This window comes from Lutra lutra, chromosome 5, assembly GCF_902655055.1.
Source record: "Lutra lutra chromosome 5, mLutLut1.2, whole genome shotgun sequence".
NCBI lineage: Eukaryota > Metazoa > Chordata > Mammalia > Carnivora > Mustelidae > Lutra > Lutra lutra.
The window spans coordinates 32173595-32190771 of record NC_062282.1 but is presented as its reverse complement, the minus strand read 5'-3'; the positions used below and the strand labels follow the sequence as shown (position 1 = coordinate 32190771).

At 38.0% G+C, this 17177-nt stretch overlaps 1 pseudogene; it reads left to right on the top strand.

Moving 5' to 3' along the window:
* Positions 1-8199: 8199 nt before the first annotated feature.
* Positions 8200-10659, top strand: LOC125101126 (thioredoxin-like protein 1; annotated as a pseudogene).
* Positions 10660-17177: the final 6518 nt, after the last annotated feature.

Below are 17177 nucleotides of genomic sequence, written 5' to 3'. Positions count from 1 at the left end.
GTGAACACACCTTTCATCTTAAAATCTTTACATCTCTGCACAGTAAAATCTTCCTTTTCACTATAGACTCAATTTGTTTTAACACTTCCATTGGCCCTAACCTTTACCCCAAATAGTATTTATCAGCCTGATTTATATTTCCTGTCCTGTCTTCATAATGAAGCTGGTGAAAAATGCTTGCTGTCCAAATACTGCCTCAGAGGCCTTGCTTAAATTCTCTCAATAATCTTTTACATCAGCAAAAATAATTTAGGAAAAAGAAGTCTCTGTGACAAGAACTAGGGATTGTTTATGAGGTAAAAGAATGTCTTAGAGCCAAATGCAAGGACACAGGTACGTGACCAAAGGCAAAAGTCTGTCAACAATTCCATTTAAAAACCCATTTCTAAAAGGTCTACAGCTTTGCTGATGTGGTTACCCTGGGTCCCAATCTAACTTAAAAAAAAAAAAATTGTGATCTTTTAAATTACATTTGGCAATCTGTTTGGGCTGAGGACTTAAGAAAAAGGACAAAAGTAAAGTATTTTACTCTGAAGCCTATTTACTCTTTCTACATCAAGTACTTGTTCTGCAAATATGTGCTCATTTTATAATTGAGATACAAATTAGGAACTATTTTTGCATTGTTGGCTCACTCAGCATTTAATTCTTATCCTTTCTCTCTCTCTATGGTCCACTAAGGACATGGATGTTAAAATTACACTCATATCCCGTGTACTCACCAGCGTAATTTGGTTCCTATAATTATTATTAATAAATATTTGCTTCCATTTATTGAATGCTTACCATGTGTCAGGCACTTTATAAACTTTACCTCAAAACTTTACCCCGCAACCATGTAAGGTAGATGTTACTACTCCTTTTAACAGATAAGGGGACTGAACATCAAAAAGATTAAGAAACCGGCCTGTCTGATTCACAGACCTGTACCTCTGGGGATAAAAATATATTATATGTTTATAAAGAAAAAAAAAAAAAAGAAACCCGCCTGTGGATACTCAGGTGCTTGGGTTGTGGAAGAGCTTAGCTTGGTTTTAATACAAAGCCTAACCTCTTTTTTTTTTTAAAGATATTATTAATTTTTTTTGACAGAGACACAGAGAAAGAGGGAACACAAGCAAGGGGAGTGGAAGAAGGAGAGGCAGGCTTCCCGCGGAGCAGGGAGCCCAATTCGAGGCTCAATCCAGAACCCCGGGATCATGACTGAGCCTAAGACAGATGCTTACAACTGAGCACCCAGGTGCCCCCAAAGTCTATCTATTCTTGAATATTTTCTGAACAGCTGATAGAAGGATCTTGCTCTATTAATGTTCATGTCCTCATACCACTTTGACTATTGATACAATAAAATACTATTAATTTCAGTTATATCATTGTCCTCTTTGGAAAATCTGTAATTCAACTAAAGCATATTAAACTGTCTTTATTTGCAGATACATAAGAGTTAAATTTAAAAACTAGTTTAGGGCGCCTGGGTGGCTCAGTGGGTTAAGCCGCTGCCTTCGGCTCGGGTCATGATCTCAGGGTCCTGGGATCGAGGCCCGCATCGGGCTCTCTGCTCAGCAGGGAGCCTGCTTCCCTCTCTCTCTCTCTCTGCCTGCCTCTCTGTCTACTTGTGATCTCTCTGTGTCAAATAAATAAAAAAAAATAAAATAAAATCTTTAAAAAAAAAAATAAAAAAAAAAATAAAAACTAGTTTAGCCCGACACAAAAAATAAACTTTCTTATTCTTTCAATGTTTTGGTTCTAATTCTAAAATATTTTATAGCTTTGTCCTCTGCCAGAGACATGGAACTTAGCAACTACATCTGAACTCTTCCCAACCTATCTGCCTTGTCTACAAAATTAATTCAAATTTTATAAAGGCAAAAAGAATTTTAACATCATGGTAATGAATTATTACTTTTAAAACACTATTTCACTTAACATTTGCTTCATGCATTTCTCTGTTTGGTTCATGGTTCTAACTGAAATATTTCCTTTCTTGGCTCATTTTAGTGGGGCTCCGCGGGCATCAAAACCCTTTGGTCTCTTTATGTCTGAAATGTCTTGATTTTGTCATGAGAGTTTGGACAAGTTGTAGAATTCTAAACTGACAGTTATTGTTCCTCAACATTCATTGTCAATCGAAGTGCCTTTTCTTTATAGGTAAAATGTCTTTGTTAGGAAATACGACTCCAGAGGTAACTTTTACTACTTTTTTCTTTGATGTTCTGAAATTTCACGGCAATGTGTTTTGATATAAATTTATTCTCTTTATGCTTCTTGGCATTTGATTTTCATGTTCTATCTGAGGAAACAAATTTTTAAAATTCTGAAAAACACCAAATAGATGTCTCTTTTAATACTGCCTTCTTTCTTTTTTCAGCAGGGAAGGGCAGAGGGGGAGGAAGAGATTGACTCCCAACAGACTCCAAGCCCAGCACGGAGCCTGACTCAGAAACTCCAGCTCACTATCCTGAGATCATGACCTGAGCCAAAACCAAGAGTCAGACACTTAACCAACTGAACCACCCAGGTGCCCCTTCATATTACCTTCTTATCGACTCATCTTTTTCTCAAAATCTAGAATTCCTCTTAGGCACTAGTGGGCAACTCATTCTGGCCTCCATGTCTGTCTGTCTTTCTTTCTTTCTTTCTTTCTTTCTTTCTTTCTTTCTTTCCTTCTTTCTTTCTTTCTTTCTTTTTTAAAGATCCTATTTATTCATTTGACACAGAGAGAGAGATCACAAGTAGGTAGGGAGGCAGAGAGAGAGAGGGGGAAGCAGGCTCCCCGCTGAGCAGAGAGTGCAATGCTGGGCTCAATCCCAGGACCCCGAGACCACGATCGGAGCCGAAGGTAGAGGCCCAACCCACTGAGCCACCCAGGCGTCCCTCCATGTCTTTTTCTTAACTCTGCTTCCAAGTATTAAACAAGCATTTTCATATCTCTATATTACTTTCATTGCTATCATTCAGTTTACTAATTATCTATTTCTCTATCTAGTTTATTTTTTTGTCCATTGACTTTTTTATTTCAATAACAAAAAGTTTTTTATTCCCAGGATTTCAAATTGGTCCTTTTCATTTATTATTATTATTCTTATTATTCATAGCCACCTGCTTTTTTCCCTGAAAACTTTTTTTTTTACAAATATGGTACATTTTTTTTTAAAGATTTTATTTATTTATTTGGCAGACAGAGATCACAAGTAGGCAGAGAGGCAGGCAGAGAGAGAGAGAGGAGGAAGCAGGCTCCCTGCTGAGCAGAGCCCGATGCGGGACTAGATCCCAGGACCCTGGGATCATGACCTGAGCTGAAGCCAGAGGCTTTAACCCACTGAGCCACCCAGGTGCCTCAATATGGTACATTTTTAAATTGCTGCTAATATATCATGTATGTCTAGTTTTTAGACTGCTGTGGTATTTCTAACTTCCCAGGAATACATTATCTATTTATAAAAGGTGTAAGCTACCTTTCATGACCTTGATTTTCCTTAAATAGTATGGAATTTAAGTTTGTAAGATTGTTCTAGGTCTTTCTTTTTAACCCTTTTTTCCTGTACCTATTTCTCCACATCTGCTGGTTTTCAGTTGTTTCTACTGGGCTACCTTCAGATGCAAGTGTTAGGTGGGTGGTCTGATTGTGAATCTTTGTTTCCTCCCCCACCATATCCTTCTCCATCTCTTTTTCTAACAATGGTCCACTGAGATAGTGATTTTGGTTTTGAGTCTGACTATATTTTTAAAAAATCTAAACAAGATAATGATATATGTAATAATTTTAAAAGATTTAACCTATTACACTATCTTTCATAAATTGAAACAAAAACTCACAAACCATTTTGAGCAGAAATTTTACAGTGACATATTAGTTAGAATCATAAGATCCCATAAGGTCACAAGAAATCTTTCATTTTATAAAAAAAATAAAGCTCAAATTCCTAAAGGACAAGGAATCTACATGATGTCACACATTTGGTGAGTGGAATATAGAAAACTATAAACCAATTCTCCAGACGTCTCACTTCTCTACCCCATGTACTTAATACTCCTTGTGCACAATGCTCATTGACTTCTGAGAAGAAAGGCTGGTGTTATTTTTATTCAAAGATATAGTTGTCTTAAAGTATCTCCACTTATAGATTAATGTTGGTCTGCAAGGCTAATGTAGCCTATACATATATGTGATTGTTTCACTTAGAGTTAATAGTTTACATGGTTTCTACCACTGAAAATGAGAGATTAAAAAAAAAATACAGATGGGAACACTTGGCAATCGTAGGCTGCAGCTAGACTAGACTGCAGCTAGCCTGACAGTAATTACACAGAGATGAGTAACCAGTGTGTCCGTGTAGAAGGAACATCATTGTTCCTTCCCTGCTCCCCATCCAGCTGCCTTACTCCTTCATACCTTTTGTCTCTTCCCCGAGTTAGCGACCCCTGGTCTCAACACTCTCACGGTTCTGTAACACATCATTGAATTTCCATGTTTCTGCTGCAACAGTGCTTTACAAATATTTACCAGAAACACCTTATTACACATTAGTTTATCAGATTAAGTATCTTCTAATAAAGCAAAGTACTTTTTAGCAGACATTATTTTCTAATACCCAGTGGAGTAGTGGCAGATGCAGGAGTTCTGCAAAGTTAGACCACGGGAACTGTGGCTTGGGCACTTGGGGAGCAGATGCCAAAGAATTTAGGTGCCAGACCAAGGGAGAATAGAGGGTGCTAATGGTGTGTTTCACTTTCTTTACCCTAAAACCTTTGCCCTACTACTAGGCAACGTAGTCTCTGTCATCTCCTTGCCCCTTTCCCATGAGGGCACAATTACTTGTGGGACTCAGGGTCTCACTAAATTGAATTCTAGAGCTAAGAGAAACTACCTCGAGCCAGAAGGTCCTCCTTATTTGCCCTCTGTACCAGTACCACTGCCCCCTTATTTCACTGGGGGTAAATTGAGTGTTAAGTATCAGAGGAATTATAATGCACATCAGGCAGCAACCAGAAAAGTACCACTCCGGTGCGCAGCTGTTTTAAGAACCTCCCTGTTTGTTGTAGAATTGATCAAAAAAAGGAACCCCAAAATGATTATTGATTGTTGTACCTTTGTGTGTGTGTGTGTGTGTGTGTGTGTGTGTGTGTAACTTTTACTAATCTATTCTCTGCATTGGCAATCCTGGCCATACATTCAGATTCTAAATGCCATTAGCCAAGTCATTTGAGTTTCCTGCCTCCTGGCTATCTTTAGCTCATTATCTTTGGAATCACCAGTCTGAATTGCAGTATATTTTTGGATTTGTACTCATACATAGAGATCAATTTCCACAGACATCCGGTAATATTCCTCAGAAAGTGCTCAGATAATATGGAGTACAATGGGGAGGAAGTTTTTTTCATATCGCTTTTGTACTCCGCGGCAATCTATATGAAGGCCCCTTCTTCTTCTTCTTCTTCTTCTTCTTCTTCTTCTTCTTCTTCTTCTTCTTCTTCTTCTTCTTTTTCTTTTTTTAAAGATTTAATTTATTTATTTAGAGAGAGAGAAAGAGATCACAAGTAGGCAGGGAGGCAGGCAGAGGGAGAGGTGGAAGCAGGCTCCCCCCGCTGAGCAGAGAGTCCAATGCCGGGCTCGATCCCAGGACCCTGAGATCATGACCTGAGTCAAAGGCAGAGGTTTAACCTACTGAACCACCCAGATCCCCCAAGTGGAGGCCCCCTTCTGATTACTCTTATTGCGTCTTATGCTGACACCCACGTGGAGCTCACCAAATATCCGTGTTTCCTAGGACTGCTATGACCAAATACCATAGATGCGGTGCTTAAACAACAGAAATATATTTGCTAACAGTTCCAGAGACTGGAAGACCAAGATCAAGATGTCAGGAGGTTTGGTTTCCACTGGCCTCTTCCCTTAGCTGGTCGACGGCTGTCTTCTTCTTGTGTCCTCACATAACCTCTTCTCTGTGTTCATGCAACCCTGGTGTCTCTCTGTGTGTCCAGATTTTCTCTTTTTATAATGATACAAATCAGGTTAGACTAGGGCTCACCCTAACAACCTTATTTAATCACTTTTTAAAGACCCAATCTCCAAATACAGTCTGAAGTATTTGGGATTAGGATTTCAACATATGGATTTGGGGTGAGACACATAATTCAGCTAGTAAGACCAAGCATATTACATTTGTTCACTTGATCTCTCTCCCAGTAAAAATGAACCACTTGAGGGCAGAAGTCATGTCATACTTATCTTTGTTTTTCTTATATCCATCATTTTTGATTGATGGATATAATGAAATATTTATAGAACTGAACAAGCTCAGAAATATAACTACGATGTTTTGTGGCTTTTAAAGAAGTCTTATCTGGTTCTGACATACTTGGTTGGGAATGATAGGTGTCCAAGAGACCTACCTACAACTAAATTACTCTTTAAAAAAAAAAAAGATTTTATTTATTTATTTGACAGAGAGGGCAAGAGCAGGGGGTGGGGGTAGAGGGAGAAACAGATTCCCCACTGAGCAGGGAGTTCAGGAACCCCACTGAACTCAAGGCTTAGTCCCAGGACACTGAGATCATAACCTGAGCCGAAGGCAGATGCTTAACTGACTGAGCCACCCAGGTTCTCCCTAAATTACTCTTATAAGGAAATTCCAGATCTAGCCATATATTCAGAGATAAGCAAGGGGATAATTTTCTATTTAAAATGAGTAGAGGCAGAAAATAACACACGGAAAGAAACGATGAGAGAACATGAAAGGATAAATGTATATTGGGAGAGGCTGTCATTTAATCTATGTTGGTTCCCATGTCAGATAAAATAAGCCATTGTCTGTACCTTCAAAGAGCTCATAAACTAACTTAGGAACAAATATGTTCAAATGCTTAGGAATCCGTAGGAATAAAATATGGACAAAATTTTATCAGTGGTTAGGAGCTCCAGCAAGTACCACAGTATTAAGAGAGACCAAATTCCATTGTGGTCTAAAAAAATGGCTGTGGGTTTTGGTGAGCAAAAGTTGTGACTGCATTGAGGACAGTAGGTTAGAGTTGGACTTTTAAGGATAAAGGGGGGAAAAGAAACACAATTTAAATTTTTGGTTCCAGAATTTGGAAATCCGGGATGGTGAAATTATCAGGAGGCAGTTAAAAAAGAAAAACCAGCACAGTTTTCATAGCACGTATCTTGTAGTTATTTTATTGACTATCATATTGCCTTTTTAAAAGTGTTCTTTCAACTCTGAACAATGAACTGTCATGAACATTTCAATCTTAACATAAATTAGGTCTACCCAGCATAAGCTTAATGTTTTCAAAGGATAAATAGCTAATTAGTCATAACAAAATGACTTATCCTTCTGTCTAGCTGGCATTGGATTTAAAGTTCTGAGATTTAGGTCATGAATCATGAGGTGATGGGTTCCTCCCACCCCAATCATAACCAGGGAAGAAAAACAAAATATAGAAAAATCCGTAAGATATTTTGATGTCACTAATCTACTACCTTAAGCTCATAGGAAAATTTCTGTTTGCTTAAAACATGACAATTGGCAAGTACTTTATGTCACTTTATTCTATACACATTCCATGGTATTACTTAATTTTTTCTTATCTTCTTAGCTCTAGGTGTTGTTTCCAATTCTTCATGCTCAAATGACAGTTTATATTGTCTTCGACAGAAAAATCAGCCCACACTTTAGGTACAACTCTTGGAAAATATGTCTCTGTCCATTGTTGTTGGCTGAGTTTCTTTCTTTCTTTTTTTTTTTTTCCTCTGACCTGGCATGGCTTACACTTCTCTCGTGTTTATCTTAGGAGATATATGTCCTAGCATAGAATGCAAATTAGGAGTACGGAGTGTTCTAAACTAGTTTCCATTTGACATTATTTAATAATGGATTATTATAATTGCTTTAAATAGTGTATGAGGTATTCCTTGGATCTCAAGTTTTACATTCATTTATTATATTTTTTTCAGACTTTGTTATAGATGATGGTAATTAAGATTATTTTAAATGTTTCACTAAAGGTGTATTACAAAACAGTTAAGAGATAATTAGATTCTAGGTATTTCCTGTAGCTTTCATATAAGAAGTTGAAATCCCTTTCTTCTGCACACTGTTCCTTGGAGTATTTGAACTCAAAGTCATTCCTCATTCTAACTCCTCTCTTATCCCCCCAACCCCATGCTCAACCCTATGTATATTAGGGGGATCCAAGATGATCTTCCTCATTCATGTGTCAAATAGCTTCTGGGAGGATTTGGCTAGCAGTGGGCCCTATCAGGATGTGGAAGGTGAGAGAAGGGAGAGTCCAAGGCTTGCCCTTCTCCCTTCTTCCTTTCTTTCCTTCTTTCCTTCCTTCCTTTCTGTCTTTTTACATTATTATTTTTTTGTGCATATGTATATATTTTTAATTTTTGTTATTGAAGTATAGTTGACATGCAGTATTATCATCCATCTTCACGTCTCTCTTTGCGTCAAAGAACATATCCATCTGTACCTGTGCTCTCCCTGCCTCCAGCTCCCACCTAACAGGCCCTCCTACCTTCCTCCTAGTGAACCAAGCTCTTTTGGGTTCCAATAACCCCATCAATTCCCTTTGTCTCAGCCTATGTGTAGTGGTAGCTTTGGCTATTTCTAATCTCAGGGTTACCACATTTTCCTCTCGCGTGGAGTCCCAGGTCTGTCTAGTAAACCAATGTCACTCCTATTTTAAAGCTTGGAATGACTATCTTTTTTCTGGGTAGATCTTGACTGATTCATTCCATTTCTCCTTTCTTTGTCTGATGATTGGTAAAATCATACTTACTCACATGATCTCTGTTATTATTGTCATCATCATTGATAATGAAATATGCATATTGCTATCTGCAAGGCACAGTGATCAGTGTTGTAGATGGAATGAGGGATAAGACTAGGCCCAAGTAGTGGAAATGATAAGATGGAAGCAGAAATGTTGACATACATATTGGAGTTCTGAGTTCATAAAAGGCTCAAAATATGAATCTTGTTGAATGAAGATACTAGTGAAGAGTATTGGAGCCTTTGATTTGACAAAACTTGGGGATAGAATTTATTCATTCACAGATAATTATGGGCTCTAATCAAATGGCAGGGTCTTTGCTAGGCACTAGGATGAGGTACTAGACAAGACTTGGAACACGTGAGATGCAGGGGGCATTGCATTCCTTCCAGATACTCTAGGAGAGAGTCCGTTCTTTGCCTTTTTCAGCTTCTAGAAGCTGCCTGCATTCTTGGCTCATAACTCCCTTCCATCTTCAACTCCAGCAATTGTATCACTCCAAGGCCTCTGCTTCTCTCTGACTTTCCCCCCTTACCTCTTTTACTCATAATGACCCTTATGATTAGAGAGGGCCCACCTGAATAATCCAGAATAATCTCTCCATCTCAAAATTCTTGATTTAATCACATCTGCAAAGTGTCTTGCTATGACATATGCAGAAGTTTCAGGATATGGCCTTCTTTGGGGGACCATTATTCTGCCGACCACACCCTTGCCATAGCCCCTGAAGCTTTGGGATGGTCACAATCAGGCTTTGCAAAGGAGATGCTAAGAGCAATAGTAAACCCAGCTGGGTGCCACATGCCTTTCCTTCCCTCCCTGCTCCCCTCCCCTCTCCTGTCCCCACCCTTTCTGCAGTTCTGCTTCCTAGTGAACTCTGCACAGAGTCCAGAGGAAAGACTCACTGGTTGTCACCTCCTCTGTTCAGGCCTTGGCCTTCAGGAGCCTGCTCCCTCCCTTCCCTGGTCTTCTTCTCCTTCAGTTTTGAAGCTGGTGGCTTGTTAGCTGCCCTGGCAGGCTCTCTGAGAAACAGGACAGAGAAGCCGGTCAGCAGGTACTTGGATTTGCAGCCTGAGCTGTGCAGCTCAGGTCCTGGTCCTGTTCACCATGTGAGTGGGCAGCACTCAGTTCTACAGGTTAACAAGTATCTGCAGGCAGTTTTCTTGCAAGCAGATGTGCACCAATGTCAGGGAACAGCTGCCACCAATAATCTACCAGCAACACCAATATTTCTGGTCCCCCCCCCCCCAAAAACAAAGTGAGAATTGACCAATATCAAGGAGTGATGCTATGGGGTTAGCATTAAAAAAAAAAAAAAAAATCAAGCCGTACTTAGAAAATAACCCCGGAAGCTGTAGGGACACAGATGTTCCAAAGGGCTGTGTGGACTTAATGTCTCCTATTAACATCTTAATGAAAGCAAAGAACATGGGTTTGATAACTGTTTCCAAAAAGGCATGGCCTTGGAATCTATTGGGATGAACAGCTACTTATTACCGTAGCATTTAATCAACTGTTAAACTCCATTCAAGGAGATTGCAAGGGCTAGCTAATGGTCAAGGGTCCAAATATGCAAAAAATCTTATCAATCTACCGCAATCTATGGGTTTTGAAGAAGTGATCTATTCAAGCTCTGGAAATAATGGAGGATAATATTAACGAAGAAGGCATTGTCCCACTTCATTATTATTAATCTTAACAGTGTAACTGTAGTTGTTTGGTCCAATCAAGGTGAAGGAACAATAATTTCATACCTTAACTCTTATTGGTACTGCATTCCAAACAATGACTATGAATGACTTTAAACCAGTAGCTGGCAAAAAAGGAGAAAGCCACAAAAGACACCAGGAGACCATGTTGCTATCAGATTTATAGTTCCTGGATAATTACTTGATTCTCCCCACAGACTGTCAATATCTGTTCATTGCTGTTGTCAATAAACCATTGCTTTTGTTCGGATGGTATCACTAGTGTTTTTATTGTAATCTTGGTACATGCAATGGTAAATAAAAAGTCACTTGTTTTGCCAAGCTTAAAAAAAAAGCAATAGCTAAACCCCTAATTTTAAGATAAACTGGCAAATTTGCATTGTTTCCCAACACCCCTCTTTTGAGGAAAGAGCTTTCAAAATCAGAGAGGTGGTGAGACACTTAGCAGCACTGATAAAACCACCCAGTTCCTGGGTAGCCAATGGAAAACTTTTTTTGGAGAATAATTTTGCAGGTTTTTTCTTCTTTTTTTTTGGAAGATTTCTCTGAAATTCCAATTTAAGTGACAGCAAACAAGTAGGCAATGGCAGTGGCAGTAATGTTTTTTTTCTAAGCAACTGGAAATAGGTATATGCTTTTTGTGAAATGAGAGCACAATAGTACACAGTTGTGGGATCTTCCAGCAGTGGTTGGACCCACACATTCTGGGGCATCCTATCCACACTGATAGCCATAAGTAGTGTCCCTTCATACACTCAAAGGACAATACCAAATGCATGAAAATCCCATATAAAAGGGTATTTCTAGACTGGATTCATATACTCTAAAGGGACTCTTCCCAATTTTTTTGCAGAATATTTTGAGCAAAAAGGTGGAATCTGTAGAAAAAGAATGTAATCAAAAGAGTTATGGAATCAGAAAGATGTTCCTCCCCAGAAATGGGGGAGAGGATACCTGCACTAGGATCTCCTTCCATTTGGGGCCTAGGATGTATGAAATGAGCCCTAGGATTTTTATGGGGACACATCCTGGGAGAGCAGAAGCACTTCTTTGGCTAAGGACAGTCTTCTACAAACTTGAGGGTACCCTGCATTTCTCAGCCCTGTTCAGGAAAATTAGTTACAGCTCAGTTTCAGTTTTATTTATTTCATAATTATCTATCATATCAACAATATGAGATTTCAGGAATAACTCTAAATTGTACATCTGAGAAATTTGACTCAAATCAATTATCTAAATGTGGGATGGATTAAAAAAAACCTATTTAAGTAGTACTGATAACTGATGAGAAGTATTGTATTGTCTCCTTGCCCTCCCTCTGGCCTGGAGTAACCTTTTAATTGTCAAAAAATCATGATGAACTATTTCACAAGAAGATTAAAGATTTCACATCTAGTTCCCAATCTTAAATTTATGCATGTTGAGAGCAGAGATCCTTCTCTTTCAGCCAGGAAACAAATTTCACAATAAACAATTTATTACTTTTTAAAGCATGGTGTGAGAAATAAGACAGAACATAAGGTCGTTATTTCTCACTAGTTTAATTCACAGGGTCTGGTCTGTTTGAAAAAGGAAAAAAAAAAAAAAGAAAACACCTGTTTTCTTTTGTTTGCTAAGCCCTCTTTTTCCCAAATCCTTCTTGTCTGGGAATGTGGAGGTTTAGATCAGTGGCAGGTATCAGAGGGGAGAATCAGGAGTCAGTGCTAAATAGGCAATGATTATTACCTAGGATATGTTTACATCCTTTCATTCTCATTTTCAAATTTACCATTACTCAATTGAAGTAGACTTCTGTTCAACATTTTCCAGGACCATGTTAAGTAGACCAGTGGTTTTAGCTACTACCATTTATCTACCACGTGGCAGCCATTTTTCTTGTAATATTTTTGATATTCTCAGTAACACAACTCATCATTTTATTATGCAGAAATTGAGAATGAGTACATTTATAGTAAATAATAGAGTTGGGATTTAACCCAGAGAATTTAATCCCAAAGTAAGTCTTTTAATCCCAAAGTTTGTATGTTTTACTCTGAAGAACCTGGATTGGAGTTCAGCTCAGCCACTGATTATGGTGACTTTGGGCCAGTCACTGAGTTTCAACACCTGTTAAATGCAGGGAGTGATACCCGGGCTACCTCACAAGTTATCTTCTGGTAGCCAAATGCAATTCTAAGTATTAGAGAGCTGTTAAAATTAAAAAGTGCTAAATTATGGTGAGTCTTTCTATGTAAGTATGTATGTAAGTCTTTCTATAATGATTTGTTGTCTCTTTCTAGAGATATCACTGAAAATATTCTCCCTGAGAGAAATCATCTATAATAATTTGTCTCTTTCAAGAAATATCACTGAAAATATTCTCCCTGCACTGAGTGCAGTCATCAGTTACTTTTCCAGGAACTGGGATTGAGTTACACAGTTGAAGCTCTAGAGCCCACTTTTCTTCTTCTTCTAGCTGTATCCCTTTGGTCTCTAATATTGGACTTCTTTTTCTTACCATTTAATCAGATTTCTTTTTTTAATAGATTTTATTTATTTATTTAACAGAGAGAGCAAGAAAGAGCATGAATTGGTGGAGAGGCAGATGGAGAGGGAGGGGCAGACTCCCTGCTGAGCAGGGAGCCTGCCTGAGGGGCTCCATCCCAGGACTCCAGGATCATGACCTGAACCGATGGATGGCAGACGCTTAGACTGAGCAACCCAGGTGCCCCTAATCAGATTTCTTTTTTTTTTTTTAAAGATTTTATTTATTTATTTATTTGAGAGAGAATGAGTGAGAGAGAGCATGAGAGAGAAGGTCAGAGGGAGAAGCAGACTTCCCAAGGAGCTGGGAACCCAATGCGGGACTCGATCCTGGAAGTCCTGGATCATGACCTGAGCCGAAGGCAGTCGCTCAACCAACTGAGCCACCCAGGCGCCCCCCCTAATCAGATTTCTTTAAGCAGAACTATTTTCTCCTTCTAGGAAAAATGAGGATAGTTTGAACTTAATCATCAGAAGTCATGAGTTTTCATAGCTATACTTTTGCCAGTAGAACAGAATAGAAAAATATTCAATTATAATTTTGCAATACTATTGTCACTACATTTTTCTATTCATGGGAATTTTTTAATATAGTATATACAAGTGACTATGCTGGGATCACAAATATATAAGTGTGTGCACAGATGTAACAACTTCAACTTGCAGATGCATAACAGACTTCAATAAATTTATCATAGTGTTCTCATTACTCTTAACCCAGTGGTATCATGTAGTAACTAGTAATAGAAAGAATTAGCACTTGAATTCTTTATTATTTATTTTCTCGTGGAGGGGGGCACAAGCAGGGGAAGGGCAGGGGGAAAAGGAGAGAATCTTAAGTGGGCTCCATGCTCAGCAGAGAGCCCAATGCTAGACTTGATCTCAAGACCCTGAGATCACGACCTGAGTGAAAATCAAGAGTCCCATGCTTAAGGGATCGAGCCACTCAGGTGCCCCTTAGCACTTGAATCAAATGTTCTTCCATGCCTGATGTATGTGTTGTCTTCTTACTAAAGTTCATACTCGGTAACATATTGGCTGGCTGCACATTTGAGCCATGCAAAGGTAATTTCCATACCTGGAAGATTCTGAAGAGTGCTCAAGGTTGAGAGGTCTCCACACTGTGGTCATCAGTAATCTCTTGGGAGCTTGAAAAGAAAGAGGAGCAGATAGGCTTAACAACTGCAACTCAACTTTAGACAAAGCAATTCTGCATCTATATAAAAATAGAAAATGAAAAACATATATATTTATATGAAATTTTAAAAGATACTTATATAATGCATATTTTAAATATTTATAGATATCCATGTAGAATTTTATTTAAAAAATGGTTTTAGCAGTAAAATGGTTATTTTTGTCTGTCCCATTGCAAATGCAGATGATCACTCTGAAGCCCCAGGCCCACAGCTACTAAACCTAAACCAGAATGCACTTTTTTTTAAAAAAGATGTTATTTATTTATTTGACAGAGAGAGATCGTAAGTAGGCAGAGAGGCAGGCAGAGAGGCAGGCAGAGAGAGAGGAGGAAGCAGGCCCCCTGCTGAGAGAGAGCCCGATGCAGGGCTTGATCCCAGGACCCTGAGATCATGACCTGAGCCGAAGGCAGAGGCTTAACCCACTGAACCACCTGGGTGCCCCAGAACGCACATTTTTAAATCCTGCTCTTCCCTAGATTAACTGTTATTTGTGAAAATGTTTTACGAAATTTTATTGGTTGAAATTTATCATTTTCCTAAACAATTTATTTTCAACTGCAAAGATACTCTTCTTCTTTTTGGGGGGGACACATTCTTCTCTTTGGAATTATGCTTGGAAGTTTAGATTATAAAATCGAAATCCTTTCAGAGGATTTTTGAATAGATTTTTTTTCATAGAAGAGGTTTTTTTCCCCTACATTAAAAAAAAAAAAAAAAAAGATAACTGTGGGTGTAAGTCTTGCTGACTTATTCTTTGATGCAGCTCAGATGTGGTAAGTTAGAGTTTTCCCAACCTAAAACTTGAAGCTTACATTTGTCAAGTATGCTTTTGCTCTTGAGTTGTAATATTTTTGCTTTCTTCAGGATGACATCTGGAAAAATCAGTAAGTTGTGATCAGAGGGAAATTTGATGTACAAGTTTTCTTTTATCTTTGATAACACATAGCCTTTTGAAGTAAGTTTGCTTATTCTTCCAAGTAAACAAAGGGTTAAGATGAAATATTAGTTTGATTGAAGGATTTAAATAGGTGTCTCTGTTTTTAGAATCCTTTCCAGATATTACCTTGATGTGTACTTTAAACAGCATTTATCCTAGTGGAGCACTGAGGACCTCTTGTCTATAACTAGAACCATTCTGATGTCTGCTATTTCTTGCCACATTCTTAGGCTTCCAACCAATTTTTGTGTTTATCCCCAGAGATTCAAGTATAGAACAGGGAACGGAATATAGAGAACAAAATAAATACTTGGTTTCAATATTTTCTCCTTTCTTTCCCCTGACTTCTTTCCACTAACATTTATAAATATATTGAGATATCAAAATGGGAGACAGTAGCAAATAATAATAGTAATAACAAAAAACGGACCTGGGTCAGAATTTGGATTTGATTATCAGTTTCACTATTTATCAACTGTGTGGTTTAGGGCAGATTTTTACATCTCTTCAAGTCGCCCTCCCCCGCCCCCCTTGTAAAATGGGGTTTGCAATATATATGTGGAATGGGTATGAAAATTCTATGTCTAATACATAATGGGCATTCAGAAAAATGTTAACTGAATATGAATGTGATATTACAAATATCAAAGGATCAGTTAACTACAAAATATTCTTTTTTACCATTATGGATAGAACTAGAATAAGTCATTTTTTTTTGCATAACATGAAAATTACAATATGCATTAAGTTATAATTATCTAGGGAATGAAGCAATGAACATGCAGGACCAAACATACCTTTTATAGGATGGCTTATTTACCACATTGGATAGGAGAGTGTATCTCTGAAAAAACGGGCACTAGGACATGTAACTGTTGACAAAGAAGTGGAAAGGTCAAGAACGAAGTGATTTGGACCTGATAACATCTCAGTGGTTAGATCCAGGCTTGCTAACTAAATCTAAGAACATTAGTTATTTGGAAAGAGTGTACCAAAATGACAAACAGGATCACTGAAAGGAAAAATTAACAAGATCTTCAAGATAAATTATATTAGCTATTCTACCGATGCATTGATGTTTTTAGGAAACTAAAGTAGTAGAGAAACAGACCAGAAAGGGAACAACACTTTTTGAATTATGTGTTCCAAAAATTGTGTTAAGTATGTTTTGCACATAAAAATAAAATCATTCTGTAAATCATCTTCTGATTGGTAATAGAAAAAAAAATAACCCCAACAAAACAAAACAAAACAACCTGATCCTCTCATGCTACCAAAAGGATGCTATGAGAAATACAAGCTGTTTCGTTATATGTGTATTTAAAATGATAAGTAGCCTAAATTTTATTTATTTTCATCTCATATCCATGGATATAGAAATAAATGTTAAGATCTTAGTGAATGAGAATCATAAGTGAAGTGGTTTTACCTTGCCAGGGCTGCCATCACGAAGTACCACAGACTGGGTGGCTTAAACAACAGTAATTTATTTTCTCACAGTTCTGAAAGCTGGAAGTCCAAGATCAAGGTATCAGCAGGGTTGGCTTCCTCTGAAGGTCAAGAAAAGTGGATCTATTCTAGGCCTCTTTTTTAGGCTTCCAGATGGACATTTTTTCCCCTCTGTTTTCACATTGTCTTCCCTCTGTATGTGTCTATGTCCAAATCTTCTGTGTCCAAATCTTATAAGAAAACCAGTCATGCTGGATTAGAGCCCACTCTAGTGATCTCATTTTAAGTTACTTAACCTCTGGGAAGACACCATTTCCAAACCATAATCATATGCTGAGGTATAGGGGCTCAGTTAAGACTTTAGCATATGACTTCTGGAGGTGAGGGGACACAATTCGGCCCATAACAACTACATTCCTCATTTCTCTTCTTTATACTTCCTAGTGGGAATTGACTTGGTTGTAAGAGATCTCCAAAAAATATTTGCTAATGATAATTCAAGAACTCTTTGCATCAAATATGCAAAATAAAACTTTGTTGTCCTAAAGATAACATAAATATATAGTTTCATAAGTT